The sequence below is a fragment of the Lactuca virosa genome, chromosome 6 (assembly GCF_052849685.1).
Source record: "Lactuca virosa cultivar CGN04683 chromosome 6, Lactuca_virosa_CGN04683_v6, whole genome shotgun sequence".
Lineage (NCBI taxonomy): Eukaryota > Viridiplantae > Streptophyta > Magnoliopsida > Asterales > Asteraceae > Lactuca > Lactuca virosa.
The window spans coordinates 28688936-28707565 of NC_136431.1; the positions used below are offsets into that span (position 1 = coordinate 28688936).

General features: G+C 35.4%; 1 pseudogene; it reads left to right on the forward strand.

Moving 5' to 3' along the window:
• Nucleotides 1-16571: 16571 nt before the first annotated feature.
• LOC145121407 (secreted RxLR effector protein 161 pseudogene) lies at nucleotides 16572-16934 on the forward strand (annotated as a pseudogene).
• Nucleotides 16935-18630: the final 1696 nt, after the last annotated feature.

Sequence of the window (18630 nt, forward strand, 5' to 3'; positions counted from 1 at the left end):
GTTGGCATATTGGCTAAGAATCGGATGAGGTATGCTGGTGAAGGTGACTGGGTCAAAGTGACCAAAGTTTCTCTAGTTATAATAAAAGGGAAGATGAATCATGGAGGGATTTATATCCTGGAAGGCAGCACAGTTATGGGAACGGTGGCTATCTCTCAATCCTTGAATGAAGGTGATGACAAGACAAAGTTGTGGCATCGTAGGTTGGGGAACATGAGTGAGAAGGGCATGTCTGTTCTAAGTAAACAAGGACTGCCGAGTGGAGTGACTACTGGAAAGATAAAATTTTGTGAAGCTTGTGTCAATTGAAAGCAACGCAAAGTGAGGTTCGGTACCGGTCAACACACAAGCAAGGAAATCATGGAATATGTCAACTCAGATCTGTGGGTACCTGCACCAGTGAAGTCTCAAGGAGGATGCTCATACTTTGTGACGTTCATTGTTGATTATTCAAGGAAAGTTGGGTTGTAATTGTTGGATTAATGTCTAAGTCCATAACTATAATTGGTAAGACTTGACCCGACCCGACATGGTCCATTTGGGTTGCATGGCATCATGCATTTGGATAGACTATAATGAGAGAAATAACACTTAAGGTTGGTTAGTATATTATAAGTTCTAATATATTAATAAGGTTATTTAATTAGTATTGATCAAGAATAAATTTGGAATTAATTAAGTGATCAAAAGGAGACTAATTAAATATATGGGTTGATTGTGTAAATCATTCATTCTTATATATGTGGGCTTGTGATCCAAGATTCCTTATGTTGGACTAAGTCCATGGGGTGACCCATGGATACTCCATGGAGGTTAAAATCCATGGAGCATAAGTAATGGGTAAAGTTATGAGTTACATGGTGTAACCCTAATAGCCACCATATAAAAGAATCCCACGGCTCAAGAAATTGTGCACTAATGTGTGAGTGTGAGGGCTAGACGATTTCAAGGAGTGTTCAAGTTTCTCTCAAGTTATTCCAAGTGTATTTGGTGTTGTGTGAACCATTTGAGGTGTCACACTTGGGGCACTAGGCACTCAAGCTTTATGAAGACATTCTACATCAAAGAGGTATGTATTTTATCTTGTTATATTTATTATTTTGTATGCTAGATTAGGATAATACCTTAGATGTTCATAATTGTATGTATAATAGAGAAAACATAGATCCAAGGTATTTAGGGTTGCATGTACACTTAGGAGTGTTAGAATGCTCAAAACCCAACAGTGGTATCAGAGCCTAGGCTTGTTTTCTTGTTATACTTGCAAAAGTAGCTGAAAAATCGAGTTGGATGCATATATTCGATTGTTTTGGCCGGAATTGGACTAGGAACATTACCCTAAGATGTTTTTGGACTTATAAACTTGTTTTTGATGTGGTAATGTTCATGCTAATCCAATTTCTAAGATAATTGTCATAATTTCAAGATTTGTATTAGTTTGTATGTTCATGCTAATTTCTTGAAGATTGATGATTTGAATTATCTTGTTCTTATGAGGTTCTTAGATTAATAGAAAAGTTATGTGAAATAGTTGTTTTCAATCCATTTTAATCTAAGAGTTGATTCCAAAGTGTGTTTTTGTAACTTGTCCTCAAGTTATATGAAAAGTCACATTTAAGAATCATAAAACTCATAAAAGTTGGCAAAGGTTACAAAATGAAGAGTCTAGTTCTAATTAAATGGTTTTATGACTCCATAACTTGTCCTCAAGTTATGGAGGTTCAAGAGTCTCTTCATTAAATTTAAAAAAAAAAGTGTAACCTTAATTAGTTCCATAAGTTACAATAAAAAAAAGTTATTTTTTTTATTAATTAGTTTAAAGTCTTCCATAACTTGTCCTCAAGTTATGGAACTTGAAGAGTTTTTTTTTTAATTAAAACTATTTTAAACTCATAAGTTATGGAATTAATTAGTTTTGAATAGTTTCAAAACTTGCCCTCAAGTTTTGGAATTTGAAAAGTTTTCACTTATGAATACTTTAATTCCAAGTTAGCCCTTAGAATTTTAAAAGTTAAAATTCAACCCTTATACTTTATAATATTATAAGTTAATAATATTTATATATATATATATATATATATATATATATGTATAAGAGTAAAGTCAGTCTTACCGTTAGTAGGCCTCATTCACGAAGCCGGTCTATAAGGGGGGTATAAGGTTACTGTCTATAAAATGGCAGTTTAATGGGTGTCCACTCTCACCCACCGCTTCCTTGACTGGTGGAGGGTCGTTAGCCGAACGGGTAGGACAAGGACTATAATTCTCCTTTCATTAAAAGTATTAATGATAAATACTAAGTAACTAAACTCTTATTAATACCCAATCTTAGTTACTTAGGAAAATGTGAATTTGGTGCTAACCCATGAAATTACACTTTGCACTTTGCTTAAGTCGTTAGTGGAGCGTGTGTGGTTAACCGACACACTAACCTGGACTTAACAAGGTAGGCAAAGGGTAACTTAATATTTATCATAGTATCGGTGGAGCGTGTGTGGTTAACCGACACACTGATTAAGGGGTAAATATTAAGGGTACCAAGTATATTTGCATGGTTATTCACACCTTGTTTTGTGATCCTCGGCATCCCAGTCACAAAACCTGAAGGGCACACTCGAGATTGAAACATGCCTTTGAACAGTTCAATGAATCTCAAAGATCTAGGACTTTCAAATCCAATTAAAACCTAATAAATTATTTCGTTTTTCATGGTGGAAATTGGTGAATCTTCATTCACCTACCTTCAAATATTTTATAGCTTGGATTACGGCATCCCTCTTCTAAGTTATAAAATAGTTTGTTGGGTCCTAGCCTTAATATTCATATTGGGTGTCATATTAAGGACTTTAAATCAACTATCTTGAATATCTCCCAAAAAGATGTCTGGTCTAGACATTTATGATCTTCCCAAATCTCTTGAAACAAGCTTTCCTAAATGAAGATGATGTCCCATGGATATCATACTTCTTTCACCTCCTCCAATTATTCTCCCTAACCCATAAGTTCCTAAAAAGTTTAAGGTCACTCAAGCCCTATTGGCAAGGCAAGGTCTAGGTGTGATCACATCTTGGAGATGTAGTCACATATTGACAAGCCGGGAGAGTTGGGTGTCAAAGTCTTGAGAAAGTTGGTGGCTCAACTACTTTCTAAGTCACATAGTGAGTTCTTTTGGGAATCCTATGAAACAGACTAAGACAAGACCCTTAATGATCTTATCTATTTGCTAAGATCAACTTCCTAAAACGCTATGGACATTGACAATGATGACATTGGATATCCAGTAAAGCTCTCTCTTCCCAATGGAAAGGGATCGGCCATAGTCAACTCGGTTGACCCAATGGTAAAGAGAGAGGCGAAGTCTGAGATAGTCCCATTATCAAGGGTCCATAGGTAACTATTGCCAAAGGAAGGGGCATTGGTTACGAAGCTGCCAAATTTACCTAAGGATGTTAAAGTCAATAAGTTTGTCTCTACTTCAGGTAAAGTCCATTGTCTAACTCTATTAAGTACATGCTGATTCTGATCGCGAAGATGGATTTCAATCGCATGGTTCGGTGATCAGAATTTTGGGCTATTACTTAAGAGTTATGATATTTATATTGCTTAGGAATAGATAACAACAAGGTTTTCATATGGATTGTAAGGATAAGTTTTTCCGCAAAGTTTTAAAATAAAAGAAAAAGGTTTTGATTTTATTTATTTTAAGTATCCTTACAATGGCATTTGTGAAAAGTTGTTGCTTATAAGATTCCATTGATAGCAATATTGGAAAAATGGATTTGATTCTTTCGGTTGTGGTAGTGTCTAATATTACCAAATAAGGAAAGATTCTCATCACCCAAGGTTCAATTGGACCGAAACTTGGAATCATGCAAGTTGTATAGTATGATGAATGAGAACTTTCAGCTTGGAAAATTAAGACTAATTCCTTATGTGAATAAGGAAAGGGCTAAGGGATCGAGTACACATTCTTGTGCACTGGTCAAGTCCACCACAAAAGATCAAGAAGACTATTCGTCATGATTTACTTAAGTTCATTAAATATGGTTATACTTATAAGTTTAAGTATAAGTCTGTAGCATTGGGGAAGTTTCAATGTGAGACAGAACGAATAAGAAGAATCAAAGTATGGCAGAAAGATAAAATTTTCTCAAATCTGAAAAGATGGGAGAGTACTTTAGTATCATGTTTATGATCATCTTAATGGTTAAGATACCATATCACAATTGGTCCTCTAAAGTCATCTTAGTGCATTCTTATGACTAAGAAGAGGAGTCATGAATTGTTGAAATGGTTAAATCAAAAAAGATGAGTCATACTTCGTTCCAAAACAATTCTTAGAGTCATACTCCAAGATTGTAACTTGAGTGACATATCTTAAAGAGGGTTTGTTAACACTAGTCAAATGTAAGAGTAAAAGGTTATCTACTCTTGTACATTTGAAATTGGTAAGTTGTGATGTTTTGGATAAAACAGAGACCAACTTAGGCCAATTGTGTAAAGTGTTAGTCTTGATAAAGAATCCGCACTATCTCTTTAATATTTGACAAGGGAGTCTTATATGTCAAGAGGACAGTGGGAGTCTTAAAGCTCTTGAAAGTTTCAAGACTTAATCAAGAATAAAACCTAAAGTCCTTCACTAGCACACGACTTGAGGTTTATAACCTATCGTGTTGAAATTTTTGTGCCTATTCAAGTTGGCTTTGCATAGGAGTTCTGAGAGTTCTCAATTGGTTGCACAACTACTTGGAAGCAATGGCAGGCACCTGAGCTGCCAAATGGCAAGAATTTAAGATTGCACAAGTTTAATCAATATGAGTTTGGATTTGTCATTATCCTTGTCTTGTGACTATGGTTTTGACGATTCACATGGATAAGAACACATACACCATAAAATCTAAGGGTCATAAGGTTTCTCTCCGATTCATGAAAATGATGGTGAGGAAACACTTCCACCAAGTAGATTTGAAGCAGATGACAAAAGGTCTAAACAATTGAGACTATGATTACGGCATCCCTTTTCATAGTTCTGAAATTGTTTAGACACACATGCATGCTATCTAAGGAAAGGTGTATGATTTTGATAAAGTTTTATCAAAGCATGTCGTATCAGAAATCTGAACTTTGGTAAGAAAGTCAATAAAGTATTGATTTCTAGAAGTCCAGTTGATTTCTGAGTACATGTCAAAGCTAGTGGGAGCATAAGTGTTATGCTAATAATCATCATGTTAGTGGGAGCATGATAATTATTGTTAGTGTTGCAAGTTAGCAATGTTAATTATAGAAAACAAAAGTTTCAATTCATGAGGCTGCAGGAATTGAAAAGGTTGTTTTGCTATAATTAAGGGAGAGGATATACTTCATTTCAGTTCTAAAGGCTTAGATTGAGACCTTAATCATCTTTAGTCAAGAATATATATATGAATTTCATGTTGGATTGGTTCAACTTAAGGAAATTCTATATATTGCGTTCTCAAAATTCGATTATGATTACGGCATCCCTCTTCATAGTCAAATTTTGAAAAACATGGCAAATAAAAATATTGTAGCAAAAGACTGGTCTAGAATCATGTCTTTATGTGAGACATCATGAATCGTGTACCATTTGCTTTGGGTACAGGATCGATTGCATGTGCTATAATATTTGTCATTTCTAAATTTTTCCAAATGCCCAAAGGCATTAAGAAGGGAAAAGGTCTAGAATTGAATATGACTAAAATGATTAAGCAATTGTCGAGGACAATCTGAGGTTTACCAAAGATTGGTTGCTCCGGGACAGTTGGAAGTATAGTGCTAATTTTGGAAGAACCATATTGACATATTCTGAAAAGAGGCATCTCTTATTCAGAAGTGATAGTCAAAATGAGAATATGGAGTTGTCTCCATAGGTGGAAGTTATCTATGTAAGATTAGAAAACTTAATGCAAGAAGCATGTCCAAAGCAATGTACTTTGAATATGAGACTTAGTTTCCATGGAGTTGATCTCCATTGGAATACCTTATAATGACTGTTGACAAGTCTTTGTGACTTTGTACATATTCATTACAGGAGGGTCAGTGCATATAAGTTTAAAATCTAAACATATTTCGATAAATGATAGGAATTTGAAATTCTCACATTTTTCGATAAGGATTTGGGAGTGTGAAATTAAAATCATTGAAATCATGTTCAATTGGTTTATTTCACAAAGTAAGGATCATAGACAAACATAGAGTGCATACTTGGTGTATGGTAAAGCTATTGTTTAAGAAAAACATAGTGTACATGCTTGGAGCATGGGACAACTAGTGTTTTTTAATTCAAGTATAAAGTTGATAAAACCGAAACAATGAATAATGAGTAATCAGTATGGTGATAAACAAAAGTGTTTATTTATATTCATAGGGTTTGATACCATATTTGCTTCATTTATTCTTGTGTTTCACTTTGCATGTTTTGACTTCCAGAATAACTAAGTCGCTCTTCCTGGATGATTAAGTTATTCAAACCATCCACAGTCGGTCATATGTTGGAAGTAGATATGAATCAAGACTGTCATGGGTTGGTTTGTAGAGGTCCAAGTTGGTGGACAAAGTGGTGCTACAACACTCATGAGTGCTCATAAGTTCTGAGTATTGGATTCAACCCACGCTCATTTGAATCACTTCATGGATTTTATCACGAGTGATCATGAGACGATAATATCTTATATTCTTCAAACCTAGAGATATGAGTTGTTACTATGAGTTGGTTATACATTGATTGCACGAAAACGCATTGGTAACTCGATGTTATAAAACGTGCCTTTGTGTATGATTCAACAAGTAGTAGAACAAGCCATATGAGTCGAAGTTTATCCATTCCTTTTACCTTCGGGATAAAAGCGATATATGTGGGCCCCTCGATGATTTAAATATGATACATGTGAGTGCTTGGCCAAGCCAGGACTGATTTGATTTGTTCAATCAGTCGGTCATCATGAATCGGAAATCGGGAAATAACAAATGGACAGAGAGAATGATTGATAATCCATGTCTCAGTCCATATGATATCTAGAATGGAGGAATATATGATCCCTTATCTAATGGACAAGTCATTGACAAAGGTCAGAGTTCATCGACAAGGTCAGAGTTCGACAGAAGCTTTTGAGAGCTACGATTGCTGATCGGTTCCTGAAGTCATACGCAATAATACTTTTAGACTTATCCAAGTGGGAGACTGTTGGATTAATGTCTAAGTCCATAACTATAATTGGTAAGACTTGACCCGACCCGACATGGTCCATTTGGGTTGCATGGCATCATGCATTTGGATAGACTATAATGAGAGAAATAACACTTAAGGTTGGTTAATATATTATAAGTTCTAATATATTAATAAGGTTATTTAATTAGTATTGATCAAGAATAAATTTGGAATTAATTAAGTGATCAAAAGGAGACTAATTAAATATATGGGTTGATTGTGTAAATCATTCATTCTTATATATGTGGGCTTGTGATCCAAGATTCCTTATGTTGGACTAAGTCCATGGGGTGACCCATGGATACTCCATGGAGGTTAAAATCCATGGAGCATAAGTAATGGGTAAAGTTATGAGTTACATGGTGTAACCCTAATAGCCACCATATAAAAGAATCCCATGGCTCAAGAAATTGTGCACTAATGTGTGAGTGTGAGGGCTAGACGATTTCAAGGAGTGTTCAAGTTTCTCTCAAGTTATTCCAAGTGTATTTGGTGTTGTGTGAACCATTTGAGGTGTCACACTTGGGGCACTAGGCACTCAAGCTTTATGAAGACATTCTACATCAAAGAGGTATGTATTTTATCTTGTTATATTTATTATTTTGTATGCTAGATTAGGATAATACCTTGGATGTTCATAATTGTATGTATAATAGAGAAAACATAGATCCAAGGTATTTAGGGTTGCATGTACACTTAGGAGTGTTAGAATGCTCAAAACCCAACAGTGGTATCAGAGCCTAGGCTTGTTTTCTTGTTATACTTGCAAAAGTAGCTGAAAAATCGAGTTGGATGCATATATTCGATTGTTTTGGCCGGAATTGGACTAGGAACATTACCCTAAGATGTTTTTGGACTTATAAACTTGTTTTTGATGTGGTAATGTTCATGCTAATCCAATTTCTAAGATAATTGTCATAATTTCAAGATTTGTATTAGTTTGTATGTTCATGCTAATTTCTTGAAGATTGATGATTTGAATTATCTTGTTCTTGTGAGGTTCTTAGATTAATAGAAAAGTTATGTGAAATAGTTGTTTTCAATCCATTTTAATCTAAGAGTTGATTCCAAAGTGTGTTTTTGTAACTTGTCCTCAAGTTATATGAAAAGTCACATTTAAGAATCATAAAACTCATAAAAGTTGGCAAAGGTTACAAAATGAAGAGTCTAGTTCTAATTAAATGGTTTTATGACTCCATAACTTGTCCTCAAGTTATGGAGGTTCAAGAGTCTCTTCATTAAATTTAAAAAAAAAAGTGTAACCTTAATTAGTTCCATAAGTTACAATAAAAAAAAAGTTATTTTTTTTTATTAATTAGTTTAAAGTCTTCCATAACTTGTCCTCAAGTTATGGAACTTGAAGAGTTTTTTTTTTTTAATTAAAACTATTTTAAACTCATAAGTTATGGAATTAATTAGTTTTGAATAGTTTCAAAACTTGCCCTCAAGTTTTGGAATTTGAAAAGTTTTCACTTATGAATACTTTAATTCCAAGTTAGCCCTTAGAATTTTAAAAGTTAAAATTCAACCCTTATACTTTATAATATTATAAGTTAATAATATTATATATATATATATATATATATATATATATATATATATATATATATATATATATATATATATATATATGTATAAGAGTAAAGTCAGTCTTACCGTTAGTAGGCCTCATTCACGAAGCCGGTCTATAAGGGGGGTATAAGGTTACTGCCTATAAAATGGCAGTTTAATGGGTGTCCACTCTCACCCACCGCTTCCTTGACTGGTGGAGGGTCGTTAGCCGAACGGGTAGGACAAGGACTATAATTATCCTTTCATTAAAAGTATTAATGATAAATACTAAGTAACTAAACTCTTATTAATACCCAATCTTAGTTACTTAGGAAAATGTGAATTTGGTGCTAACCCATGAAATTACACTTTGCACTTTGCTTAAGTCGTTAGTGGAGCGTGTGTGGTTAACCGACACACTAACCTGGACTTAACAAGGTAGGCAAAGGGTAACTTAATATTTATCATAGTATCGGTGGAGCGTGTGTGGTTAACCGACACACTGATTAAGGGGTAAATATTAAGGGTACCAAGTATATTTGCATGGTTATTCACACCTTGTTTTGTGATCCTCGGCATCCCAGTCACAAAACCTGAAGGGCACACTCGAGATTGAAACATGCCTTTGAACAGTTCAATGAATCTCAAAGATCTAGGACTTTCAAATCCAATTAAAACCTAATAAATTATTTCGTTTTTCATGGTGGAAATTGGTGAATCTTCATTCACCTACCTTCAAATATTTTATAGCTTGGATTACGGCATCCCTCTTCTAAGTTATAAAATAGTTTGTTGGGTCCTAGCCTTAATATTCATATTGGGTGTCATATTACGGACTTTAAATCAACTATCTTGAATATCTCCCAAAAAGATGTCTGGTCTAGACATTTATGATCTTCCCAAATCTCTTGAAACAAGCTTTCCTAAATGAAGATGATGTCCCATGGATATCATACTTCTTTCACCTCCTCCAATTATTCTCCCTAACCCATAAGTTCCTAAAAAGTTTAAGGTCACTCAAGCCCTATTGGCAAGGCAAGGTCTAGGTGTGATCACATCTTGGAGATGTAGTCACATATTGACAAGCCGGGAGAGTTGGGTGTCAAAGTCTTGAGAAAGTTGGTGGCTCAACTACTTTCTAAGTCACATAGTGAGTTCTTTTGGGAATCCTATGAAACAGACTAAGACAAGACCCTTAATGATCTTATCTATTTGCTAAGATCAACTTCCTAAAACGCTATGGACATTGACAATGATGACATTGGATATCCAGTAAAGCTCTCTCTTCCCAATGGAAAGGGATCGGCCATAGTCAACTCGGTTGACCCAATGGTAAAGAGAGAGGCGAAGTCTGAGATAGTCCCATTATCAAGGGTCCATAGGTAACTATTGCCAAAGGAAGGGGCATTGGTTACGAAGCTGCCAAATTTACCTAAGGATGTTAAAGTCAATAAGTTTGTCTCTACTTCAGGTAAAGTCCATTGTCTAACTCTATTAAGTACATGCTGATTCTGATCGCGAAGATGGATTTCAATCGCATGGTTCGGTGATCAGAATTTTGGGCTATTACTTAAGAGTTATGATATTTATATTGCTTAGGAATAGATAACAACAAGGTTTTCATATGGATTGTAAGGATAAGTTTTTCCGCAAAGTTTTAAAATAAAAGAAAAAGGTTTTGATTTTATTTATTTTAAGTATCCTTACAATGGCATTTGTGAAAAGTTGTTGCTTATAAGATTCCATTGATAGCAATATTGGAAAAATGGATTTGATTCTTTCGGTTGTGGTAGTGTCTAATATTACCAAATAAGGAAAGATTCTCGTCACCCAAGGTTCAATTGGACCGAAACTTGGAATCATGCAAGTTGTATAGTATGATGAATGAGAACTTTCAGCTTGGAAAATTAAGACTAATTCCTTATGTGAATAAGGAAAGGGCTAAGGGATCGAGTACACATTCTTGTGCACTGGTCAAGTCCACCACAAAAGATCAAGAAGACTATTCGTCATGATTTACTTAAGTTCATTAAATATGGTTATACTTATAAGTTTAAGTATAAGTCTGTAGCATTGGAGAAGTTTCAATGTGAGACAGAACGAATAAGAAGAATCAAAGTATGGCAGAAAGATAAAATTTTCTCAAATCTGAAAAGATGGGAGAGTACTTTAGTATCATGTTTATGATCATCTTAATGGTTAAGATACCATATCACAATTGGTCCTCTAAAGTCATCTTAGTGCATTCTTATGACTAAGAAGAGGAGTCATGAATTGTTGAAATGGTTAAATCAAAAAAGATGAGTCATACTTCGTTCCAAAACAATTCTTAGAGTCATACTCCAAGATTGTAACTTGAGTGACATATCTTAAAGAGGGTTTGTTAACACTAGTCAAATGTAAGAGTAAAAGGTTATCTACTCTTGTACATTTGAAATTGGTAAGTTGTGATGTTTTGGATAAAACAGAGACCAACTTAGGCCAATTGTGTAAAGTGTTAGTCTTGATAAAGAATCCGCACTATCTCTTTAATATTTGACAAGGGAGTCTTATATGTCAAGAGGACAGTGGGAGTCTTAAAGCTCTTGAAAGTTTCAAGACTTAATCAAGAATAAAACCTAAAGTCCTTCACTAGCACACGACTTGAGGTTTATAACCTATCGTGTTGAAATTTTTGTGCCTATTCAAGTTGGCTTTGCATAGGAGTTCTGAGAGTTCTCAATTGGTTGCACAACTACTTGGAAGCAATGGCAGGCACCTGAGCTGCCAAATGGCAAGAATTTAAGATTGCACAAGTTTAATCAATATGAGTTTGGATTTGTCATTATCCTTGTCTTGTGACTATGGTTTTGACGATTCACATGGATAAGAACACATACACCATAAAATCTAAGGGTCATAAGGTTTCTCTCCGATTCATGAAAATGATGGTGAGGAAACACTTCCACCAAGTAGATTTGAAGCAGATGACAAAAGGTCTAAACAATTGAGACTATGATTACGGCATCCCTTTTCATAGTTCTGAAATTGTTTAGACACACATGCATGCTATCTAAGGAAAGGTGTATGATTTTGATAAAGTTTTATCAAAGCATCTCGTATCAGAAATCTGAACTTTGGTAAGAAAGTCAATAAAGTATTGATTTCTAGAAGTCCAGTTGATTTCTGAGTACATGTCAAAGCTAGTGGGAGCATAAGTGTTATGCTAATAATCATCATGTTAGTGGGAGCATGATAATTATTGTTAGTGTTGCAAGTTAGCAATGTTAATTATAGAAAACAAAAGTTTCAATTCGTGAGGCTGCAGGAATTGAAAAAGTTGTTTTGCTATAATTAAGGGAGAGGATATACTTCATTTCAGTTCTAAAGGCTTAGATTGAGACCTTAATCATCTTTAGTCAAGAATATATATATGAATTTCATGTTGGATTGGTTCAACTTAAGGAAATTCTATATATTGCGTTCTCAAAATTCGATTATGATTACGGCATCCCTCTTCATAGTCAAATTTTGAAAAACATGGCAAATAAAAATATTGTAGCAAAAGACTGGTCTAGAATCATGTCTTTATGTGAGACATCATGAATCGTGTACCATTTGCTTTGGGTACAGGATCGATTGCATGTGCTATAATATTTGTCATTTCTAAATTTTTCCAAATGCCCAAAGGCATTAAGAAGGGAAAAGGTCTAGAATTGAATATGACTAAAATGATTAAGCAATTGTCGAGGACAATCTGAGGTTTACCAAAGATTGGTTGCTCAGGGACAGTTGGAAGTATAGTGCTAATTTTGGAAGAACCATATTGACATATTCTGAAAAGAGGCATCTCTTATTCAGAAGTGATAGTCAAAATGAGAATATGGAGTTGTCTCCATAGGTGGAAGTTATCTATGTAAGATTAGAAAACTTAATGCAAGAAACATGTCCAAAGCAATGTACTTTGAATATGAGACTTAGTTTCCATGGAGTTGATCTCCATTGGAATACCTTATAATGACTGTTGACAAGTCTTTGTGACTTTGTACATATTCATTACAGGAGGGTCAGTGCATATAAGTTTAAAATCTAAACATATTTCGATAAATGATAGGAATTTGAAATTCTCACATTTTTCGATAAGGATTTGGGAGTGTGAAATTAGAATCATTGAAATCATGTTCAATTGGTTTATTTCACAAAGTAAGGATCATAGACAAACATAGAGTGCATACTTGGTGTATGGTAAAGCTATTGTTTAAGAAAAACATAGTGTACATGCTTGGAGCATGGGACAACTAGTGTTTTTTAATTCAAGTATAAAGTTGATAAAACCGAAACAATGAATAATGAGTAATCAGTATGGTGATAAATAAAAGTGTTTATTTATATTCATAGGGTTTGATACCATATTTGATTCATTTATTCTTGTGTTTCACTTTGCATGTTTTGACTTCCAGAATAACTAAGTCGCTCTTCCTGGATGATTAAGTTATTCAAACCATCCACAGTCGGTCATATGTTAGAAGTAGATATGAATCAAGACTGTCATGGGTTGGTTTGTAGAGGTCCAAGTTGGTGGACAAAGTGGTGCTACAACACTCATGAGTGCTCATAAGTTCTGAGTATTGGATTCAACCCACGCTCATTTGAATCACTTCATGGATTTTATCACGAGTGATCATGAGACGATAATATCTTATATTCTTCAAACCTAGAGATATGAGTTGTTACTATGAGTTGGTTATAAATTGATTGCACGAAAACGCATTGGTAACTCGATGTTATAAAACGTGCCTTTGTGTATGATTCAACAAGTAGTAGAACAAGCCATATGAGTCGAAGTTTATCCATTCCTTTTACCTTCGGGATAAAAGCGATATCTGTGGGCCCCTCGATGATTTAAATATGATACATGTGAGTGCTTGGCCAAGCCAGGACTGATTTGATTTGTTCAATCAGTCAGTCATCATGAATCGGAAATCGGGAAACAACAAATGGACAGAGAGAATGATTGATAATCCATGTCTCAGTCCATATGATATCTAGAATGGAGGAATATATGATCCCTTATCTAATGGACAAGTCATTGACAAAGGTCAGAGTTCATCGACAAGGTCAGAGTTCGACAGAAGCTTTTGAGAGCTACGATTGCTGATCGGTTCCTGAAGTCATACGCAATAATACTTTTAGACTTATCCAAGTGGGAGACTGTTGGATTAATGTCTAAGTCCATAACTATAATTGGTAAGACTTGACCCGACCCGACATGGTCCATTTGGGTTGCATGGCATCATGCATTTGGATAGACTATAATGAGAGAAATAACACTTAAGGTTGGTTAATATATTATAAGTTCTAATATATTAATAAGGTTATTTAATTAGTATTGATCAAGAATAAATTTGGAATTAATTAAGTGATCAAAAGGAGACTAATTAAATATATGGGTTGATTGTGTAAATCATTCATTCTTATATATGTGGGCTTGTGATCCAAGATTCCTTATGTTGGACTAAGTCCATGGGGTGACCCATGGATACTCCATGGAGGTTAAAATCCATGGAGCATAAGTAATGGGTAAAGTTATGAGTTACATGGTGTAACCCTAATAGCCACCATATAAAAGAATCCCATGGCTCAAGAAATTATGCACTAATGTGTGAGTGTGAGGGCTAGACGATTTCAAGGAGTGTTCAAGTTTCTCTCAAGTTATTCCAAGTGTATTTGGTGTTGTGTGAACCATTTGAGGTGTCACACTTGGGGCACTAGGCACTCAAGCTTTATGAAGACATTCTACATCAAAGAGGTATGTATTTTATATTGTTATATTTATTATTTTGTATGCTAGATTAGGATAATACCTTGGATGTTCATAATTGTATGTATAATAGAGAAAACATAGATCCAAGGTATTTAGGGTTGCATGTACACTTAGGAGTGTTAGAATGCTCAAAACCCAACAGTAATTTCTGAAGACCAAAGATGAGGTGTTTGGGAAGTTTAAGGAGTGGAAGACCATGGTTGAGAAAAATACTGGAAAACACGTCAAGACTCTAAGGGCTGACAATGGGTTGGAGTTCTACAATGCTCCATCTGACAACTTTTGCAATGCAGAATGTATAATGAAGCACCAAACTGTACGACACACACCACAGAAAAATAGAGTGGCAGAATGGATGAACCAAAAACTCATGCAACGTGCAAGGTGCATGCGGATATTTTCTAACTTATCTAAGCAATTTTGGGCAGAAGCAGTGAAAGTTGTTTGCTATCTGGTAAACAGATCACCATCAGCTGCTATTGGCTTGAAGACTCCTCAATAGGTATGGTCCGGGAAACCCTCTGACTATTATGGTTTACGAATATTTGGATGACTCGCATATTCTCATGTGAATAATGGTAAACTTGAGCCAAGGGCAATAAAGTGCATATTTCTAGGATATGCGACAGAAGTAAAAGGTTATCGACTGTGGTGTACAGAGAATGGAAGAACTCCTAAATTTATCATGAGCAGAGATGTAACCTTTGGTGAATCTGCCATGGGTAACCAGGGAGGAGGTGATACAACTCAAGCAGGGAACAAAGATCAGGGTGCTAGCCAGAAGGTGGAGTTTACATCTCAAACACCAGACAGAGTTGTGATAAGCGACGAAGAGCAAGGCAGCAGTGAAAAAATGGACAAGATGAAACCCAAGAGCAACCCATAGGATCTTCATCCAATAGTGATGCCAAGAAGGATGATGGGCAAGAATCTATAGCAAGTTGGAGATCAAAGATGGTTATTCGACAACCTACTAGATATGTGGGATGTGTCAATTCTGGTGACCTTTACTCCATTGTTTTTGCTTTAGCAACTGGAGAAGACATTGACACTGACGAGCCTCAATCATATAAAGAGGAATTAGTGAGTAATGAAGCAACAAATTGGTTGATGGCCATGAATAAAGAAATGCAATCATTAAAGAATATATAAACATGGGATCTAGTTCCATTACCAAAGGGAGCAAAACTAGTGGGATGCAAATGGATCTTTAAGAAGAAGGAAGGGATACCGGGATTTGAACCAGCTAGGTTCAAAGCAAGGTTGGTGGTGAAAGGGTTTTCTCAGAAAAAAGTAATTGATTATCACGAGGTGTTCTCACAGATCGTGAAGCACAAGACAATTCAGGTTCTTTTGGCCATGGTGAGTGCATTTGATCTGGAGCTTGAACAACTTGATGTGAAAACTGCATTTCTTCATGTGAACTTAGGAGAGAAGATTTATATTTCCCAGACAGAAGGGTTCCTTGATTCTAAGAAGGATCATGTATGTTTATTGAAGAAATATCTGTATGGTTTGAAGCAGTCTCTAAGACAGTGGTACAAGAGATTTGATTCATTCATTATCTTGCATGGCTACACTCGGAACCAGTTTGATAATTATGTTTACTCAAAGGAATTGTCACAAGATTCCTACATATATATGTTGTTATATGTTGATGATATGCTCATCGCAACCAAGGACATGGCTGGAATAAATGAATTGAAGGCGACCCTGAAGAATGAGTTTGAAATAAAGGATTTGGGAATAGCAAAGAAGATACTAGGAATGGAGATTCAAAGGGATATAAGAGCATGGTGGTTGTGTATTTCTCAACAAAAGTACATTGAGAATGTTTTGTAGTCTTTCAACTGTGATCAGTCCAAACCAATTGGAACTCCTTTGGCGGCTTACTTTAAACTTGGTTCGGATACTATAACCACAACTAATGAAGAAAGGAAGTACATGAACAGGGTTCCTTACTCTAGTGTTGTTGGAATTCTTATATATGTAATGGACTATACCAAACCTGATTTGGCTCATTTAGTTAGTGTGGTAAGCAGGTTTATAAGTAATCCAGGAAATGCTCATTGGGAAGTTGTCAAGTGGATCATGCGATACTTGAAGGTAACGACGGATGTTTGCTTGGTGGATAGAGCTAATACAAAGACTGAATTGGTTAGATATGTTGACTCTAATCATGGAGGTGATTTGTTTAATCACAGGTCACATACATGTTATATTTTCACTTTGTTCGGATGTGCCATTAGTTGGAAGTCAACGTTACAAGCTACTGTTGCTTTGTCTACAACTGAATCCGAGTACATGTCTATGACGGGAAGAATAAAGGAGGATATTGTTGGATTAGATGTCTAAGCCCATAACTATTATTGGTATGTACTTGACCCGAGAGTAGCATGGTCCATTTGGGTTGCATATCATCAGGACAATTTGTTAGGATGGACTTTTGAGAGAAGGTTATTTATGGTTTATTAATATATTATAAGTTATAATATATTAATATGAAATCATATGTTTTAATTAGTATCGATCAAGAATTAATTCGGAATTAATTTAGTGATCAAAAGAGACTAATTAATCTATGGGGACTAATTATGATAATTAGTTATATTTATATGTGTTGGGCTTATGATCCATGTTGGACCAAGTTTATGTATGGATACATAAAGAGTTGGGCCACATGAACCATGGATCATAAAACCCATGGGTATGGATTATGGGTTATACCCATGACCCTTGGAATCCTACATATAAATAGGTTACTCCATAGCCAAAATCACCACTTCTTTTCTTAGAGAAATATGGAGGTGTTTTGGTGCATGGAATTCTCTCTCAAGAGCCACCTTTGTCCTAGGTGTGTTGTGATTCCATTTGAGGCATTTCATACTATTGGTGCTAAGCTCTTAAGGCCAAATACATCAAGACTTCAAGCCACATAAAAGGTATGTTTCCCTAACTAGTATATTATATGGTTTATGTCAAATGCATGCTAGTTATAGGTTTAATGCCTTGGAAACCATTTGCATGTATAATAGAGAAAACATAGATCCAAGGTATTTAGGGTTGTATGTGCACCATAGGATGTTGTAGTATACTAAAACCCAACAGATATATGGGTACATGGGCTTATTCATAGTCTTGGTCTGAAGGTGGAGAAGCCGACATTGTACTGTGACAGTATGAGCGCGTTAAATCTTGCAAAGAATCATATGTATCATGAGAAGATTAAGCATATTGATGCCAGATTGAATTTCATTCGTAACATTTTGGAAACAAACAAGTTCTCAATTTTGAAGATTTATACCAAGGTGAATCCAACATACATGTTAACAAAGTCGTTGCCCACGAAGAAGTTCAAGTTTTGCTTGGACTTGGTTGATGTTCGTAGAAGGTAAGCCCCTTCGAGGCTTGATGGAAAGAAGGGAGAGGAAGTTCTTGTTTAAGGTGGAGTTCAGAGGATGCTCAAGTCAAGGTGGAGCTTGTTAAATGTGACTTGAGCATTTGGAGCATTCTCATGGAGTAATTGGGTTCAATGGAGCACTTGGGGTTCATGGAGCATGTGACAAAGGAACTGTAACAAACCAAAAACCGTGATAAATTTTTTCATTTAAAAATCAATAGTTTCAATCACCAAATAGGTCCAAGTCAAGAATAGTGTACAATATCCAAAACATCATAGTAATAGTATCCAAAAAGTGCGGAAATCATGAGGGGGGATGTTGTGCGATCACGTCGGAGTCTCCCCTTTTGTACCAGAAGTACCTGAAATCATAAACATAAACTGTAAGCATAAAGCTTAGTGAGTTCCCCCAAAATACCACATACCAAACATATAAATTGGGCCTAGCCCTAGGGTATATTCCAACGCAATAAACAAATATGAGTGCAACCCTAGGGCCTCGCCCTGGGGTTTATTTCAACCAGATCATACCATAATGGGCCCCGCCCTGGGGTTTATTTTAACACAATAATATGATAGTGGACGCCGCCCTGAGGTTTATTTCAACCCGATCATACAAACATATAAGTAACAGTCACATAACAGTTAGCA